Source organism: Notothenia coriiceps, unplaced genomic scaffold (assembly GCF_000735185.1).
Source record: "Notothenia coriiceps isolate Sejong01 unplaced genomic scaffold, NC01 NC01_scaffold00004791, whole genome shotgun sequence".
Taxonomy (NCBI): domain Eukaryota; kingdom Metazoa; phylum Chordata; class Actinopteri; order Perciformes; family Nototheniidae; genus Notothenia; species Notothenia coriiceps.
The window spans coordinates 226202-241188 of NW_011337492.1; the positions used below are offsets into that span (position 1 = coordinate 226202).

A 14987-nucleotide genomic window follows, 5' to 3' on the forward strand; every position below is an offset into this window, starting at 1 on the left:
TGTGTGTGTGTGCTCTGCTGTTTGTGGTGCTGCACCTGTTTCATGAGCTCAGTGATTCCCAGCAAAGCCCCGCCCCCTCTAATCAGCAGACTAAGTGAAAACACCTGTGAGGGTCTGCAGGCTTTACTCACACTGTACCAGGCAAATATCACGCACACACATGTGCAATACATACTACTTGTGTAAAAGTACAGACACAAACTCAACTTAAAGTAGAAGTAGTCATTCTGCTGAAGGACTGGATAGGTACTACAGTAAAATATAACATGCATAAGTCCACCCGGGTGTCCGAGGTCTCTTGGCTGAAATAATCAGATTGATCATATTTATTTGGAAACACCCTGGAGGAATGCAGTGACAGATATTCAGTTTTCTGGGTCCAAACTATTAGGCAGATGCTATTTGCACCCAGGTGTCTGTAGCTAACAACGCTATTTGCACCCAGGTGTCTATCTAACAATGCTATTTACACCCGGGCTACACATTAGATACGGTTTTGGATGTAGCCTATAGGTATTTATGGAAATGTTTATTTGATAACTTAATTCCCTTTTTGTGCTGCTACGTCAAATGGTATTCCCCTATGGTGGATGTATGAAGGCACATCTTATCTTAAAGGTCCCATGTCATGGCCATTTCTACTGATCATATTTCCCTTGTTGAGGTCTACTAGAATAGATTTAAATTGTGCAATTTTCCAAAATCACATTGGTTTCTTATACAACATCTCTGTATAGTATGTGTATTCACTCTCTGTCCGAAATGGCTTGTTGGAGCTCCTGCCCCCCCTCCCTGTGAGCCCAGTGTGCTCTGATTAGTCGGGACGTTGCGAGGCTCGTTGCTGCTGCGAGGAGCGGACAGGTTTCCAGGTCAGCGATACAGCGAGAACAAGCAAAACTCATCCTGAGTTCACACAAACACTCAAAGCCGAAGTAAAAACAATAAGTGTGGCTTGATATTGAGTAAGAAAAAGGTTTATAACGCTGTGAGAATGGATCTGCGGAGAGCATTTCTCCGCGATCCCAACTCGTCTATTACCAGCGTTCAGAGCTCTATGCAAGTCAATGGGGACTCCCTGTTAGTTATCCAGGGGATCCTGGTTTGTGAGGTGCTCCGCAGGTTGGTCCATTTGGGCCAATCCGGTCATTTGTTGTTGATTTGGGTGTTCACGCGTCACAGAACCCAGGAAGCAAACAATGGAAAATGAGAAATCTCCAACGAGGCGTTCTGGGGCAGCATAGACAGGTCTTTTCTTTGTTAGAAGTGTACTTTGAGGGTTTTGACTCTGCTGACCGTTTACATGCATAAAAACCTTCATAACACACAAGGGGACGGGTAATAATCGAAAAAGCATGACATGGGCCCTTTAAGGGCTGAGAATGTAATGTAATTAGAATTAAACATCCTGTTAATAAGTATGAGAAAGCCTTAATTAGCTGTGCATTAATTATAAATGACTTAATGATGTGAAAAATCTAAATCAAACTGTTCTGGGTTTTTAGGATTTAGATCACATTTAAATGAGACTGCTGTGACAGCTTGGGTACACGCTTTATCTTTGCCTAAACTCTATACCCCATATCAAAGTATTAAGTACAGTGTTTGTGTTAGTATATCTTCATCCACATATATCCCTCTATTTATTATTTGACCTTTCTGCCTGTCTGTTCCTCGAGACACACTCTTCCTAAGAATTACACGTTCCCTTTATTGCTAATAACACCTCCTACTATCAAGATATATAGCTTGTTCCTTTGATGTAATACCGTCGTATATTCGCTTTAAGGTTAATCATTCTGTTTAATTTTTTTTTTATAACAATTTTACCAGAAAAAAATCTTTAATGCAGGGAAACACAATATGTCACAGACAACCAAGTTCTACAGGTTAAAAGTGTTATTTCAATAGAAGCAATCAGATCAATTTCTATGTTGGACTAGCAAAGGTTTTGCTTCAGGGTGGCGTTTGGGCACAATCATAAAAAGAGGTTTCTTGCACTCTTGAGCATGATCTGTGCAGGAAATGTGTCTGCATAAGGCTGATGGTGGCCCCTGGGGACGGTTATAGTGTCACATACTGTATATTGGTATGTGTTGTTAACTCTTCACTGTAAAAACACACTCCCATTTTTACAAACACTTGTTATTGCTTAACCCTTTAGTTTATGGAAGTGGGGTCTTAATTTGTGTCTATTTTTGTATGCTCCATTATTCATTATTTTCAACAGTCTCTTTAAGATGTGGAGTTCAGCCTGATTCACCCAAGTACGTTTTATGTCCACTAAAACATCATGGCGTAAGGTATACCTACATGGTTGCCACATTTGGTCAATATTTTATAGATTATAATAGACACTAAGTGCTTGTATGTTTTTTATATATTCACAGCTTCTCCATTACCAATTTCAAGGTAATAACAGTTTAGACCTACCTCGTAGATTCAAAGAGCAGCCATATAATCCAATGACTTCCAACGAGAGATCGAGATCCACTCTAATGATTTAGTAATGCCATTTGCTTGTGGTATTTAGACTGTGCAGCAAATTGAGTCATTACTCAGTGTTGTCGATTTAAATTGCTCCTGTCTCGGTGGCAATTTCTTTTTGTTCCAGGAAGAGAAGGAGAGAGAGCATGGTTAGCTGTATTCCCCCAAGTGACTGTATTAATTCAGCCTGGCTCACGTTACGCTCCTGATGAACAGCGCCGAGTACACCTTCCTGTCATTGATTAATTGTGTGTTAAAGTAACAGAGGAGTGAATTAGTAAATAGGGGACCCCTATGACAGGGATTGACTCATGTGTTCTTCCTCAATGTGAGGGAGTAATTGGAGCTCCCGCTCAAAAAAAATTCTCCCTCCGCAGTCGACGTCACCTCTGCCACTATCTGCACCTGCCAGGTGCCGGGCACGCATACGCTCACTGCCACTGTTGTCATTGGCATTCTGTGGGCGAAACGGTCTACTTTACAGAAGGAAGGGGGAGAGCAGAGTCGCTTTAATGGGTCAAATGTATTCAGATGAGGACAAACGTGGCTTATTTAGTTTCCCTTCAAAAGCAGGAAATGGAAAAAGTGTTCCCAGGAGAAATCATGTTCTGCCTAGTGTAGGCCTCTGCCGTGTCGGCGGGAGCTGCCAGCCTCTGATAAGAGACAGCTATTCGCATCTCAGTGTGTGCACACAATCCTGCTCGTGTGTTCGTGTGTGGAAACTGTCAGAGCGTTTGCTCATTATAAAGTGACCTGTAGGACGGGCCCTCTCCAACATGACATGTTAATGACATAGTGGGAGACAGGTAGGAGGCAGGCTCACTGCAGTCACTCGTCACACAACACTGGTATTATTAGCTCTATACGCGTTATCATTAGCATCTCTGCTTAGGCCCCCATTAGCAAGTAAAGGCTCTACCTTACCTTGCCAGAATCAAGCATCCAATCAGAGCTCAGATAGTGACAACGGAAACACTAAGTGTCGTCAATTTAACAGAAAAACTTGCATGCATGTTAAATATATACTTAATAATTTCATGTTGCCTACAGTGTGTCTACATGCATATCTACACATGTCTGGTCCCTAATCTACACAACAACCCACAGTAAAGTCATGCATTTGTGCTGACTACTTAGAGCTCCTTTCATTACTTACTGTATATCACGGAGGTCATGTTTTCAGCTCGGTTTATCAGATGATTTTTCAAAAGAACTACTCTCCCACTCGTCATAAAACTTGGTTTTAGGGTGTAGCGTGGGCTTAGGAAGAACCCAGTGCATTTTTGGAGTGGTTCCAAGTCACAGAGTGGATAACCAAATGATGGTTCTTGCTATTTAACATTGCAAGATAAAGGATTTATTTGCTGCCATAATGTGGTTTTTCAATATTCGAGAAAGTTAGTTCTTGACCGGAAAAATGTGACTTCAATTTGGAATCAAAAACTTGGATAACAGTGTATTGATTAAACACCAGTAGCAATACATACAAGACATATTATATATATATATATATATACAGTTGCAAGAAAAAGTATGTGAACCCTTTGGAACTACCTGGATTTCTGCATAAATTATTCATAAAATGTGTTCTGATCTTCATCTAAGTCACAACAATAGACAAACAAAGTCTGCTTAAGCTAAAACCACACAAACAATTATATGTTTTTATGTTTTTATTGAACACACCATGTAAACATTCACAGTGCAGGGTGGAAAAAGTATGTGAACCCTTGGATTTAATAACTGGCTGACCCTCCTTTGGCAGCAATAACCTCAACCAAACGTTTCCTATAGTTGCATATCAGACCTGCACAACGGTCAGGAGGAATTTTGGACCATCCCTCTTTACAAAGCTGATTCAGTTCAGCAATATTCTTGGGATGTCTGGTGTGAATCGCTCTCTTGAGGTCATGCCACAGCATCTCAATTGGGTTGAGGTCAGGACTCTGACTGGGCCACTCCAGAAGGCGTATTTTCTTCTGTTGAACCATTCTGTTGTTGATTTACTTCTGTGCTTTGGCTCGTTGTCCTGTTGCATCACCCATCTTCTGTTGAGCTTCAATTGGCGGACAGATGGCCTTAAATTCTCCAGCAAAATGTCTTGATAAACTTGAGAATTCATTTTTCCGTCGATGATGGCAATCTGTCCAGGCCCTGAGGCAGCAAAGCAGCCCCAAACCATGATGCTCCCTCCACCATACTTCACAGTTGGGATGAGGTTTTGATGTTGGTATGCTGTGCCTTTTTTTCTCCACACATAGCGTTGTGTGTTCCTTCCAAACAACTCAACTTTGGTTTCATCTGTCCACAGAATATTTTGCCAGTAGTGCTGTGGAACATCCAGGTGCTCTTTTGCAAACTTCAAACGTGCAGCAATGTTTTTTCTGGACAGCAGTGGCTTCCTCCATTTTATGACCAACTTATGCAGAAATCCAGGTAATTCCAAAGGGTTCACATACTTTTTCTTGCAACTGTATATATCTCCTGGCATTTTAAGAGTCATGTGGTCTCTTGATTGGCGGAAGTATGCTCCAAATAATTCTCAAAGCTTCTGCTGGCGAGGATTGTTTGTCTGTCGCTGCCGTGTTGCATTGGGAGCAGCTTGTTTCTAGTTACAATGCTCCAGTTTAATGGCAGAAAACACACTAAAAAAGCACTCAATAGCCTCAAATGTCTTTCATGCGCACCCACCAAAGTCCCAATGCCTTTTTTCATGGAGTACTTAGGACCAACAGGTTTTCTACCATCTGAGAGCTTTTAGGGGGGCTGTGCAACATCCCCTTATACTCAAGATGGTGTATGATCACGAGCTCTAAATACTTCACAAATCAACCCTGCCTCTTTAACTTTATGTTTTTCTTTGCATAAATATATGCAGTGAAACATTTGTCTTCTCTGATTCTAATCTTACAGTGGCAAATGTCTGTGCCTAGTCTTAGTCACCATTGTGAAATTGTCAAGGCTCGGCACTCACTCTGTCTGGACTTGCTTAATGCTTAAGTGATTTTTTGATAGTAAGTGGCACCTTGAAACTGCCAGTCAAACAGTTTAGTGTGAATATCTGCTAGTGCTCAAGTGCTTTCTGCAGTTAACTGTTCATCAGGGGTGTTACTTAGCCTTTTTGTGAAGACTCCGAGCTGTAATGTGCATGACTTTATCACTCTTGTCGCTTTTTTATTCCTCTCCCCCTTGCCGCTGGGCTTTCTTTTATAGAGACCACACCTTTCCTAAGTGTTATTTACTCGCTCTATCAGCAGCCACAAGCTGCAAATGCCATTTGAAAATGCTTTGCGTCTTATTAATGTCCATGCAATGGTGTGCTGTAATTTGCTGTGCTTTGCTCTTATTGGAGGCGAGGGATCTAAATGGGTGCTTTAAAGCAGCCGAGAGAACCTGTTTGTCCTTGACATAAAATAAAGATCTGAACTGGTAATATATTTGCTGTTTCTCTTCCTTTATTGTTTCGCTGTGTTTGCCCTCAGGCAATTACAGCAGCAGAGTCGAGTTTCTCAATCACTCAGCAGCACTGTACATAAAACCATTTTATACCCCCCCTCCCAACCCTCCATCTCTCCTCCGCAGTGGGAAGGATGAGTAATAAAAAGGAGAGCAACTTGTCAGCGTTAAAAGATTATGTGTTTTGCCCCCTCCAAAGGAAGAGAGTAGTGTTTACAGGCTTGAGTGGGTGCTCGCCAGGCCGAGGCTGAGGCTGATTGCACTAGAGTACCCTGTCAGCCAGTGATTTGTCATGTACTTTATCATCCTTGTCACTCTGCAGAGCGTTGTCATAGGTAACGTTCCCGCCCGCACCCTCCCCCTTCCGTTCTTCGTACCCAGTCAGTGTAGGAAATTTGTATTTACTTTGGGGGAGTGTAATTTGTTCCTCATGGATAATATGACCCTTAGCGGAGCCGGATCACGGGTTAGTTGAAGTGATATTTTCCGGTAATGGTAGTCGTACATCATGGCTGTCAGGCCGGGTTAGGAGGCGAGCACATTACAGCTCCATTTTAGCACTGCAGGCATCTGGGATTATTTTCCATAACCAAGTATGACATGACTGCTCTGCGGAGTGCATTACATTTTTACTAGCTTTTTTCCCTCCCCCGGCAACTTCTGTGGCTTTTCCCCGGGTCTGGGTCTCGAGGCTGCCACAGTGATGGATACCCCCGAAGTCCCAGGAGCCCTGGCCAAGGTTAGCGGGTGTCACAGACCTACACCGCTACCCTCCATCCAATAACCGGCAAATCCCTGCTCCCTCTGAGGCGCGTGCACTCAGACCACTGCAGCCGACCCAGAGCCTGCACTCCCCTCACACACACACACACACACACACACACACACACACACACACACACACACACACACACACACACACACACAAACATGTTATATAGGAAAAGTAAAAACAGGAGCATACACCAGGGGTTTGTGTCCTGATTCAGTGTCACCAAAGAAGGAAAGACCAGAGATAGATGGATATAGGACACTTAAAACAAAAAGTGTAAAACCAGCCCACTTTTCCTCCATGAATAAAGATCATCTTACACATGGCTGTACTCGTGATGTTAAACAGCATGACGCTCCAAAGCTGTTGATTGCTTTGCTTTGCTATTCTTTCCCACTCTCCACTTTTTCTCCCCCCTATCTGATTCCTCTCTCCTTGGCAGCAAGGTCAGCAGTGAAAATGCCACCTCTTGCCATTGACAAATGGTCCTCCCCCTGCCTGATAATCAGGAGGGTCTCAGAGGTGGACGAGCAGGCGGAGCTCATTAGGGTGCCACAGATGAGAAATTAATGTGGAGATTCCAGGCCTGGCAGAGAGCCACACTGATGGGCCCTGGGTGGGGAGGTTGGGACGTGGGGAGGGGAGGGGGTGTAGTTGGGGGTGGGTGTGTGGATGAACCCTGTCTGATGGATGACCAGGTCATCAGGCAGCAACACTCCCTCGACACTCCCACACATACACAAACATACATACTCCCACAATCCTGTCCTCCCCCCGTCTACTCCCCTTTGCCTCCCCCCTCTCACAACCCACATTGTAGTGCAACTCATGCTGCCCCCCCCTCCCCCACCCAGCAGCACAGTAATGACACTTCAGAGAGTAAGGCCACAGGAGAAAATGTCAGAGAAGAGACTATTCCCCCTTTGAATGACACGCTGGTTATTAATTGGAAACGGCCTAATTGACATATATTTCTATAAACAGGGGTGCACATAACTGGTACGCAGGTACGCATGCGTGGCAACAATCTGAAATGCGTACCGTCACTTGTGTGACAAAGCACATTTGCGTACCAACGTACTTGTGAAGCTTTTCCAGAATGCGGTTATATCACCGAGCGACAGTCGGTCTCCGTGCGCACAGACAGGGCTGCTGTTAACGTTGGTCTGTACAACGGAATTGTGCCAAAACTATGCCAACCGGCTACGGAGGGAAACTCCCCCCCCTTCACTGGAGAACTGCGCTAAAACAGCTGATCACAACGTTCACACTCTTTAGTCACGAAGTACTCCACGGGCCCCCCCCTCGTAGACTTTCCTGAAGTACTCCACTAGCACGGGAGCAAACTCCAGCTTGCAACCCCTCATTGTCCCAGCAGGTAATTCCTCACACTGTCCATGGAAACACCCCTAACCTCAGATGTGGACAGTGATCAACAAGTCATGGCTGGTGTGTTTGTACCAACCATTTTGCGTTTCAAGCTTTGTTGTACATAATGGTTAATTAGAAAGGAAAAATAAAAGAAAGGCCCTTCTGTGTCTCCAGATGTGGACTGTTTCCCTTCCCAGCTTCCCTTTCTGACCCTCTTTATATCCCAGTATCAACACATCTCATAATAAGAACAATGATCAGTGTTTGTACTAATTTTCAACATTCAGTTGACAAATAAATGTGGAAACCGTAGCTAAATAGCCCTAAGCTAAGTAGTTAAATATTGTCATGGTACAACCAATTCCGATTACTTGGCTACAACCATCAGCACCAACAATTGTTTTTCTTTGATGTAGGAACCTTCCAATTTCCCACCCTAAACTCACTTTTTACCAAACTGTTTACAATTGGCATTCAATCTGCATGCAGGAGCCTTCTGATAAGGTGTTGACAGTTTACAAAAGCATGCTGAAGCCCTGTATTTATTAAATGTTAATATGAGACCTTTAGCAGGTGGCTCAGGAATAAACTCTAACTCAGGTGTCATAAATATGTTGATCTGTCAAATATTTGTTGAATGGTCAAAAGAAGCCAAGTTATTAAGGTTGCGGTTGAAATATTTGGACCCAAGCTGATTACATTCACACAGCAGTGCTGTGAATATTTTTTTGATAAAAGTGCAGACCCTCAAATATGTATTCAAAAGGATGTGGAATGCAATCTAAAAAAGATTGCATCTACAAAAAGCATTGCTATTGCTTTTGAGATTATCTTCTGAGACTTCATAATAGCTTTCCGCACAACAGTTTTGATGTTGAGACACAGGATTGCAGAAGGTTGATTCTTACCTTGAGACGTGATAGTATACAAGCCCTAATGTGTTACCCTCTAGAGTGCTCAAACCCACCATTCATTTATGGCCAACAATAAAAGGTAATGCACGCGTTTGAATAGGACAAGGTTGCCAAGTCCTTGAAATTGAATGGGGGGAAAACAGTCGCAGCAGTGAATCATGCTTCAATGGCAATGATTCAATTCCCAGCACAAGCTGAGAACACAGGGAATGGAAAATAATTCAATCAGCAACAAAAAACATAAATGCTGTTTGACTGAGATGCTCACTCCCATGAAAAAAAAATCCATTTCCATCTTTCCTGACCTGGAAAATGAAAGTGTCTCAAGCTAATTGTGTACATATCAGAGACTTGATGAGATGTGTCACATACAGAGAGGCTTTGATGTGGAAACAAAACTACAGTTAAAGAAATGTTGGTCCGAAGTGAGAGTATAATGTGGCAGATTCTTTCCATTATAGAAGTTCTGCACACATGATATAACAATTAGCAGCAAGACTGTTTTATCAATAAAATATAGAATGAATGGCATATTATTCCTAGCCATCTGTTAAGCACACCATTAGCTCCACAAATTGAAATAATGTCACTAATGTTGTTTTAGCAGCACAGCTAAAATTGGCCTCAGCGCTAAGCCAAAAATAACAGCCATCCTGCCAAAGATGTTGAGCTAAACTAAATTTCATGCATTTTTTATATAATTGACGTATGCTATAATGAACTTACTCCATGTGGTGCCATTTGTCAGGTGTGAAGACAGAATCAAAACATAGGGCTGCTGGGTAGAGGCACTGTGTATGTAGAACCCTCTGGGTCATGTTAGGCCGGTGGATTTGTGGCCGATCAAGAGTGAGCAGCGCCCCGGCTCCTCGGGTGTCTGTCCTCATCTATATTTATGAGGCAGTGTTGCCAGTTACCGGTCTTTAATAATGCATGTAGTAAGACCTTAAGTTCAAACCAGTGTCTCTGGAAACAGGCCGCTTATGAAAAAAAATGGTTGTTGTTATGCAGAGCGCCTATTGCAGCGCCTATTTCTTTTCTCACACACTCTCTTCAGCCCTCACTGTCTCTCGATCTGCCCTCTCTGCCTGCTGAGAGTGAGTTCTCCGACACGCCAAGGTTAAACTTTCTCGCTGTGCTCGGCGGATGTCAGTCAAGGCCCGGCTCACCTGCACATAAGCCCCCCCAGCAACTGGGCCAGTGACTCTCACACAAACCTCTGCACTCTCATTGCCCTTTTGTCAAGCCAATGATTTCTGTAGGCAACTTGCTTCAGAATTGACTGGCTCCTGGCTCTCTCCACAGTTGCCTCAGCTCACCCACAGAAAATATCTATCCCTGCAGCCACGGCAGGTTTTCTCTATCTGCACTTTGTTAGATGGCAAAAGCAAAACCAGTGCCCTCGACACAAACACTGTAAACGATCCCAAATGAACAGTGTTGCTGGCAGTTATTCAGTCTTTGGCATATAATGTAATACATACATCGTTTACTAAATATTTAGTAAAAAATCTCTCCCTCAAAATATTTGTGACTTAGTTTAGTACTTAGTAAACTTGCATTTCATTCATTTGAGTGATTTGCTGTTTTGGTTTCAGTGTGTACTTTTACCTACGCAAGTTATCATTAATAGTCGATAGATTAGTGTCCCTAGTTGGGTAACATCTTTTAGTTGTTTGTGAGGTAATCCCCGGGAATTTTATTGTGCAACATCTCAAATAAAACAACATGAAGGTATTGTGAAAACTGGCTCACTGACTTTATGACCTACTCAACTTTTGGATTGTGTAAATAGTCCTCTGAGGATTGTTTGGTTAGACATCTTTGTTGTTGTGGACATAAAATAGATTATTATACACCACAAAAAATAAAATAACTTCTGTATATCTTTAATCGTCTGTCGCGTAAGCCTCCAGAGGCGGTGAGTCACTGTAGAAAAGAATCCTAAATGAGGAAAATGGAGAACTGGCTTGTCAAAATAACGGCGCTGTCCCAGCATGCATGGCGGCAGCAACAAACAATCCTAATGACGTCAGGGGCTATTCGAAAGGGGCTGTGGGCTCCTGGGCTCAGGCCGGTCCCCCCCCCCCCCACATCCTTCCCTTACAACCACCAGCACCACCACACTGCTTGTTAGAGGCAGTGTAATTAGGTGACTGAGCTTGTTGCAAGTAGCCCAGGTCACAGAGGCATGTCCAACCCTTGTCCTGATTGCTCCTTGGGGAATTATTGACAAAACACAAGGAGCATTGCATGTTGGGCTCTAATTATGTGTACAAGACATAGACGGCCCCGGGGAAATTAAATGAAATCCCCCAGCTTGATGGGTCCTCCACACTCATGGGATCCATTCTGTTTCTTATTAAGCTCAGCCATTGTCTGGCTTTATGAGGCTGCAGTGTGGAGCTAGGCACCAGCTAAATGCTTTTAAGTGTCTCTCCTTTCACAACGGCATTACGTCAATGACTCATGGTGGAAAATCGCCTGTCTATCGAGATCTTCACTGAAAAGAGTGTAAGCAATAAAGCTGATAAATAAATTTAGCTAATGCTCACTAATATTGTAAATATAGGGTGTGAAATGGAACACCTGCATGGTGTTCAATGTGTAAACAGTTTCTTGTCACTGCAGCTTGGTCCGAACACATCCAAACACCTCTGCTCTAATTCCCCCGGCCCACATGCTGGACAGGAATTGATAGTCTCCTGCTTGTGCAAATGAAGTGATAAGGGGTCTCACCCAGATTACACAAGCCCTAAGTGGCGCTGAGAAAGCTTATGGAGATGAATGAATTCATGAGGCCGCCTGACAGATTCTTAAGAAGCAATGTAATAAGGGATAAATCAAACGGCTACCATTTTGCCTCTGCATGATTTCAAATTAAAGCAGAGGGAGACGGCAGACCTCCCGGGAACGGGTGAACTTAACTATAGAACTGTGGCTGACCCTTATGTATATTTCTCTATCATTAGAAGGCCCTAATGACTAATGTACAAAAAGGCTGCATAAGCAGTAAATACTCCATTCCTTTTGATTCAGCCCAGTGGGGTGCTAGCTGCCTTTGAATTTCCAGACTGTGGGGGCAGCGCCAATGCTAGAGGTCTGCTCACGGATCATTCTTTACTCTATTCATTATTTAGCATATTATGTTGTAAGATGATGGATCATCCTGGACTATTATTGAAAAATATGTGATCTTGTTAAAATAGCTGTAGCTGTGCCTTGCTATTACGCAGAATATGTAAGTCATGGTTAATACAAGAAAGCAACTTTTAACACCGGACATCAAATGGACCACACCAGCTGATAGGTCTTTGTAATGTCCGATTGAGCCTATTTTTGAATAGCACTGCTCTTTCTCCAGAGAATTCACGTTGAGCTGGTGGGCATGTTGATGACGTTTCTATCACAGCAGGGTGAAACCTGACAAAAACAGACATCCAAGGGTGAAAAAGAAGGGTCATAAGCATGAAAACGCCCCTAACAAAAATATGTTTAAAACTAAAGGAAAGGTATTAGACTTGGTTGTTTAAAAAAACGGCCATTGTACTGTTAGCTGGTTAGTAAAAACCAAGAACAAAGTGAGTATCATACAGGCATGTGTCATGGCTAATATTCGCATGTGCTGAGAATCATACCACGGCTCCAGCAAGCAGCACACAATTAGGTCAGATGTTCCCCTACAATACTCTGGAGAACAATGTTGCCCACCGTGATTGGTGGCCAACATGTGTGCAAGCAGACACTGAAACGTCAGGCAAACACAAGCCTTTATGAAACCAGAATCATACATAAAAATGTCAGTTCAACTCATTCATATGACCCGCAACACAACAACACATAGCTCCCTGGTCAATTAAGCATGGGCAGAGCGAGCGTCCTATCAACCCATTCCACCCAGTCTCACATGCCCCATGACTATGCAGACAGCCAGCTCACTAGTACAGTCAGCACACACACTTGGAAAATATTACCAAGACCAGCATTGGGAGAATAATTGGCAGAAGATGCAGATGTGCTGGCTGCCATGATCCCAGGCCAAAGAAAAGAATGTGATGTGTTACGAATGGCAAGTAGAGGTGAGTCATACTGACAGTCCTGGCCATAATGATATTTCAGCTTGGCACTGCTACACAACCAGGGGAGGGAGACGGAAAGATTGTGAGGGTGAAAACTAATGCGAGGATAGAATTTGTTGTGAGCTGTTATTCGACTGCATCGGTAATGTTACAAGTCCCAGCCTTAACCCTGATTTCATGATGATAATAAATGCTAGATGCTACTCTACCCTTCCTTTTTTTAATCCACCACCATATCTTCAAACACAATGTGTCATGACAAGCAAACTATGCTAGGCATACAGTTCCAAATAACAAAACAAAAATACATGTGCCCTTTGGGTGGTGAGATAGCTCATTACCTATGAGCGACCTTCCATCTGCACTCATGGCTGCTCTGGGAGCCATTATGATTATGATGAAAATCTCACAAGCCATTACTGGGAGACAGCACAGGGCTCAATGCAGACACACTAATGGACTCATTTGTAATTGGGAGAGAGGGAAATGACTCTGTGAGCTAGCAGTGGCTTTGTTTGATGGAGTATGGAGGAGCGCATACTCGATATGATAAATGAAACAGGGTTAGTTGTCTATGTGAACTAAACTGCCGTGCTTCCCTGATCACTGCACATATTCACAGACACAAACACAATACTTTCTGCTTTGTGTCCAGCAGTGACTATTTTGATGTGGGATGGGCTTTATAGTTTGACCATCAATCTTTGACAACCACAGGACCTGTAGGAAGAGTTGTTAAGGGGTACATTTCTAAGAAGTGATACAACTTTTGTTTTTCAAATGTACTGCTTTATGTTGGATGAAAGACACATTCTTAAATCTTTAGAAGCAAAATTAACGCAAAATGTTATTAAGCCCTGACAATAGCAAATAGAGGCCACTGAAACATTGAATTGCACCGCTGTACAACTGGTTGTTATTTTTTCTGGCAATTTATCTGCGCCTGTACATGAAATCCATATTGATCCACTCTCACTGTTCACAGAGAGACTGTTAGGCATTCTTCAGCCCCTAACGTATCTATTTTTCTCAGTTTAACTCAGCAACATCTGGGAAGTAAACCGCTGAGGTTCATTTCCTATTTCTGATTAGTTTATTTAACTGAGATTTCCTTGTTTTCTATTTGCATTGTTCCCATAGTGTTGTTGCACACTTTGATTATGATTTAATGGTTAAATCCAATTCCAGAAGGATTAGAAAAACCATTGTGGTCAAATATTAGCTCAGCATGTGTTTACAACAATAACAATACATGCTTAAAAAGCTAATTATTTTTTGTATCTCTTTTAAAATTGGTACTGGACTTATAATAAAGTATGCCGGGAAATTATTTTAGCAAAGCATTTTGAGAAAAGTCCACACAAATGATGAGATGTTGTTTTGAATCAATGTATTTAAATGGACACTATAAAGAAAAGACACCTATAGATTAATGAAAGGAACGCTGTTTAGTTTTTGTAAAGCGGGAGGCCTTAGACAGACTATTAAACTACTTTTTAAAATAAAATGCAATACAAACAACCTAACAACAGATGACCTTAGCCATAAGCAACATCTGTCAGATATGACAACAAATTATGTTTGGTCAATATATTGCTTTGTTGTTAGTTGTCAAGGTGTTGATGATATTTCACCCACCTTTCTGGTTCAATATTTCAAACTAATGTTTAATAAAAGAAAAATGTCAAGCAATTTCTCCCTTCCACCTCAGTATGAAAAGCGGACAGGTGAGCTGCTACATAATGCATTCGTTTCTGCATGGCGTGCTCTCCGTGCTGTCCACACCTTACACATTAAAACAGCAGAACATTTAACCACATGTTTATTCAAGGAAGCTCCCTCAGCAGGTGCCTGACAAGGACCAATCCAACAGAGATACAGGAAGGAGGTTGTTGGGGGGGGGGGGGGGGC

General features: G+C 42.6%; 1 protein-coding gene across 3 annotated transcripts in view; it reads left to right on the plus strand.

Annotated features, from left to right (window-relative positions):
• Positions 1-14987, plus strand: part of auts2a (activator of transcription and developmental regulator AUTS2 a) — a 288288-nt gene that overhangs the window by 189156 nt on the left and 84145 nt on the right. The window lies entirely within an intron of this gene.